Raw genomic sequence first — 5,504 nt, 5'->3', positions numbered from 1 at the left:
ATGTCAGCAAATATGTCATCCTGGTTCTCTCCTAAGAGCTTGTCTCTGCGTCCTTTAACTAGTTCTCTCAAGGTGATAGGATCTCAATGACTTTCTCTTCTTGGCATTTCAACTTTTTGGAGCGGGAATTAGTGCTTTAGATTTAAGGGCATTTCCCAGTTACATTATATATCACATCAAGTTCATTTTTACCTAAACACAGAGATGTGTAGGAAAATTAGAAAAAGAACTAAGAAAAATATAGAATTATAATCTCTAGTTATTATATCAGATGTTAGAATTAATGTGAGTAAAGGTTTAGGTTTAAGAGACAGTAAAGACATTATGTTAGGCCTCATTATTATATGCAAACCTGAGCATGTATGCACTGGGGTAAGGCTTGATTGACAGTGAAATTGTTGATGTGAGATGCTGCATGAAGCAATTTTTTTGTATATATGTATCTCCTAGGAATTAAGGTGAGCATTGGCAGGAGATAGCTGATCTGGGATTTTGGATCTTGTTCATCTTCTTTTCTCAGTAACACAACTAACATCTGGTAAAATTTGGCAGAGATGAAGTGAGTATATGCACAAGGGACTATTGGTACCGGATGTGGGAGAGGAACAAGCTAACAGAGAAACCTCAAACAGTAAGAACAGATGTACTTCCCACTGGCCAAATCCCCTATGGAGAAAGCAAACTTCTGCACCATGTTCTGGTTTGGTTCCTGCAGTCAGTGAGAAACTAAGAGTAATAGAAAAATAGATCAAAGACTATGGTTAGAGAATTCTAAGCATGATATGATATGAACATTTTCAACTGGTTTTCTCAGATATTGTTGGAAACTTGGTCTTACCTACTTCACATTTAACCTATTTTTCAACTGGGAGTGAGTAATTTACAGGTTGTTACTCTAAGACAAGGACATTAAATGTTTTTCGTAAAGGGCCAGATAGTAAATATATTAGACTTTGTGAGCCAACAAACAAAATCAAGGCTACTGTAGAAGTGCTTATATAACAAAATAAACACAAGTGTCTGCAAATTATTTGAGAAAATTAAAATATAACAATAATTATTGAGTATAATTTTGTAATACACATCTACAAATGAGAAGAATGGAATTCTTTTGGGGAGGAGACAACAGTTTGATTAATTGGGACTCAAAGTTAATACTTCCCATCATGGTAGAAGCATGGCCTCATTCTCTTCTCTTGCTTGTCACAAACAAGAAACAAATGATTTTCATTCTGGATCATCAGAATATTTCCTGTATCTCTCTCATTTGCACTTACAGACTGCCCTTCTTATGTTAGGTAACTTTCGTACAAGAATGCAGGTTAGAAGCCCAGCTTGTGTGGGGAGATTCTGGGTTTCCATTTCAGCTGAACTCATTAGCCTTATGACTACTTATCCTAACTAAAAGCTTGAAATTCTCATATAAAAATGAGTTAGAGTACCTGCTTCACAAGGTTGTAGTGAGGCTTAAATGAGCTAACAAATGCAATAGTTAATACAGTACAAGTGATATCATAAAGCAGCTAATATAAATGTTATTCTTTTTGAAATTTTCAACCATACAAAATTGTAAAATTATTCTTAGCTCATGGTTCATACAAAAGTAGATATGGATTAAAAGATTAAGTCCACAGGACACAATTTGTAGACTTCTGCCCTAACTGCTATTGAACACTGCCCCATCCTCATGCCCCACTTTTTAGAAATAGAGATCTGTTTAACTTTCTTTTTTTTTAATGAAAATTCAACAGCAGGAGGTAAGTGCTACCATCCCAAACCCATGGAAGCTTGTGTCAGTTTTTTTTCCTCAGAGTAATTCTAACATAAATTCTATTCAGAATATTTGAAGTGAGAAATTCTTTTTCTTCTACTGTCATCTATTGCCATTCTCCAAGCATAACTGTCCTGTAATACCTTTCTTCTAAATTGCTTTCATCCATGCTTTAGTCCACAGGTCTAGTTCCTTGGTTCATCTTCTCATCTTAATATGAACTCTTTTTTTTGTTTCAGTAAATTCCATGAAGTCAATACCACATCTTCATTTTACCAGCAGCTCACTACTGGTTCCACTTTGTTTCATTACTGTTCCTCCCAGCCATCTTAATGCCAGTCTCCATTGGATTCCTACAATTCATTGCTGACATCGGGACTTAGCTTACTCCATTGGCCAGCACTCCAATGTTTGCTATTATCTTGAAGCCTTTTAATTTCCTTGGATCTGACATGTGTAACTAATTACGCAGATTCTTGATCCCTTAGACACTAATTGCCTTTCTCTCCATTTAACTTCATCCCTTCTCCTGAACCCATCCCAACTCTGAATTGTTATACCACAATTTCTTACTCTTGCATTATTCCCTGTTGGGTATTTATTTAGTGACACAGCAAAATCAGTTAGAGCATTACGTAGACTTATTACCAGGATCTTACCTTAGTCTGGAATGACCACACACACTTCCCTGAGGAAATGACACCTAAGATGACTTGAGAATCATGAGTAAGAATTACTTACTTTAAGAAGCAGAAGGGAGGGGGGTGATCTTGTTGTATTTCATAAGCGAGATGATTGGGGGTTTATGTGCATGCATGAGATGTGCCTCAGACAAATCTTGTTACGACGTCGGCACATTACCCATCCGACATGAAAAATAAAAAAAAAAGCAGCAGCAGAAGGGGCATTTTAGAAAGAGAGAAAATCTTGGGTGGGGGGAAGTCTAGGGCAAGAAAGATAGGCCAGTAAAGATGAATCATAGAAACTGTTTGCACAAGAGGGTAGTAAATGGTGTGAGATTTGGCTTGAGAAGATGGCAGAGACCAGCATCTAACACCCAGTGCTAAAGATTTTGCCTATGCCTGGTTATGTTTCTGAAAGATCATTTGGCTTCAGTGTGAAGTGTGAATAGGAGAGCAGGAGAGAAGAAAGGTAAGACTAGGAGATCAATTAAAAACTATTTCCATACATTTTCTGTCACTGGAAACAAAGAGTAGGAGAGAGATTTGAGAAAATATATATAAGAAAAAATGAGTAATGTACTGGGTGTGGGCGTGAAGAAAACCAGACCTAAGCCTCACAAATAGGCCCAGGGCTTGAGCTAATGGTAAACAATGATGGTGCCAGGTGTAAGGTGCAAAAGAAAGTGGAGCAGCTCTGGGAACAAGAGGGCCACTGGTCACAGTGTGTTTAAAGCAGAGATTAGAAATTGAGATGGAGAATTTAGAAGTATGATCTGGAGAAATGCATTAGGACAATCTTTAAGACACCAATGACAACTGAAAGAAATGCGAAAGTGTTGCCAAATATCATCCTCAGTCTTTTCTCCTGGCACTTCATATTCAGTTATGAAATCAAATCAACTTAATTTCCTAAATACCTCTTCTATTTCTCCTCCTGCCTTTACCAGACTTTAAGTGTACTGTTTTGGAAACTTATCTCTTTACTGAGCTGTTGATACCACCCCTCACCCCTCAGCCTCACCCATGTTTAATCTGCCCATCCACACCACCACTGGGGAAATCAAATTTAGAATTAAATTCACTATATCCTTCATATTCTTCAATTGCCTCCCACTGCCATGATGAATGAAATGCATATTTTATATCTCTTTTCGTGAGAGTCACTACTGTCTCTAATGAAGACCTCACTACTTGGCTTTACCTTCAATCCCTCCACTGATGGCATTTAATCAGTCAAAATCCAGAACTACAGGACCCAAAGATTTTAAGCTTCTTTGAGAATTTGTAATTCTGTGTTTGCTGTTTATTTTATCTTTTCTGACTGGAAAACATCTTCCCAAGCTTTAAGTCCAACAAGTAAAAGAATTTTCTGGGTAAACAAACTTGTCCCTCTCGTGTTCCCACTGTTGTTTGCATTTTTCTTTGACAGTGCCTATATTTTGTTCTTTAGGCTTATCATATTTGATTATTAGGCCACCATTACGCAGTCACTGATTTGAAGGCATAGTCAATATCCTTTCATGTTTGCATCCAAAAAGCCCAGTATAGCCTCTGAGTAGGGGTTTAAAATGTTGGTTTTAAATGCATGGAAATTCACATTTTAGCATGGATTTATTTTTAATTGCCCATCAATGCCTGATAGCACAGCAAGTAATTTTGTGAGCTTCTCTATTTCTGGAAAATTATCATAAGTTCTACATGAAATTTTATTCACAAAAGTTATACTATGGACCTAATTTATATTAAGTCCATGAATCCCATAAGACCTTTCCTATGGACTAACTTTAGGTGACACTCTTTCTATTGAAAGTGAATATTGTGTCACTTGTCTAAATTGCTGAAACCACGTAGCCTGAGAAGAGGGAGTGGCATGCAAGTAAAGCGCCACTGAACAAGGCAATATGGGAGATTTCAAAAGCAAAACACAGTTGGGTGCAAGTAAAATCTCATATCATACTACTGCAAATGGATTTAACAGTCTGCATGCTAATTACATTGTGCACTTCACTAATGGCTCTGTCCCCAGAGGGCCTCCTGGGAATCAACTGGCACATTTCATTAGGCCCAGAGTGAATTTTAATGTGGTAAAAAGGTAGTGAATCCACAGTCTTGCCTATTCGATGATTAGATAGGGAGTGAAAATATATCATTCTCCTCAGATAAACATTAGCTTACACTTTGGAAATGTCACCTTTACAAGTTAGTAATTCAGCCTCCTGTCTATCTTATCCTTCACCATCAGCATGGACCTTTACATAGAAAAGAGAAGCTGGGTTTTAAAGAGAAGCTTGGTTTGGGGTCTTCTCTGAATTTTAAGGAAGACTGTATTATAGAAATAAGCATGTGTTGGGGTCATTCTTTCATGAGGAAAGGCTGCTCAAATCCTAATCATTATGTTGATAGAAACCATTATTACATTTGCAAACTATTTTTTTCAGAGAGACTTGAAGCATATAAAATTGCTGATTGTCGACCATTTTGGAAACATGAAATGGTAATTTCATATGGTTCAACATCAATGTTTCCAAGGAAAATTTACTGTAAGAGTAACTTCATTAGTTAATGTGGCTTGCCAGCTAATACTAAAACTAATGTTTATGGTTCATATTATCAAAGTAGTATTTTAAAAGTTTATACCTTAACAAGAAAAATGTTGATGTTTATGAGGAATGTAAAATATTATCAACTATTCAAATATTTTTTAAAGATAAATCATCTTCCATTAATCAAAAAATGTGATTAGTATGTTTTATTGATTGTCAAATAGTATTTTCCTGAAGCCCAACCTATTTCAGTGGCAAATAGCATGAATCTTGACAAATCTTGGAGATTGATAGGAAAGATTAACTGAAAATGAGATAAAATATTTTCTTTTGTCTTGGTAGTCCATTTCAAAAGAAAGCAAAGGTCAAAGTAGCTATTCATAATCCTAAATACTTCCACTTGAGTCACTTTAAATATTACAGAATTAGAACAGCTATTCAGTAGATCAAAATATTAGAATGAGAGTCTCCTAAACCTAAATTCTTAGCATCCTCTATCAAAATATT

General features: G+C 36.1%; 1 non-coding gene across 1 annotated transcript; it reads left to right on the top strand.

The window, feature by feature from the left end:
• The first annotated feature begins 2,538 nt into the window (after nt 1-2,538).
• On the top strand, nt 2,539-2,642 carry LOC111727091. Its single transcript, XR_002774723.1, has one exon. It is a non-coding gene; the product is annotated as a small nucleolar RNA U13 (small nucleolar RNA).
• The last annotated feature ends 2,862 nt before the right edge of the window (nt 2,643-5,504 follow it).

Source organism: Otolemur garnettii, unplaced genomic scaffold (assembly GCF_000181295.1).
Source record: "Otolemur garnettii isolate 467f Iridium unplaced genomic scaffold, OtoGar3 scaffold00093, whole genome shotgun sequence".
Classification (NCBI taxonomy): Eukaryota; Metazoa; Chordata; class Mammalia; order Primates; family Galagidae; genus Otolemur; species Otolemur garnettii.
The sequence above is the reverse complement of the archived record's forward strand: the minus strand, read 5'-3'. Positions and strand labels throughout refer to the sequence as shown.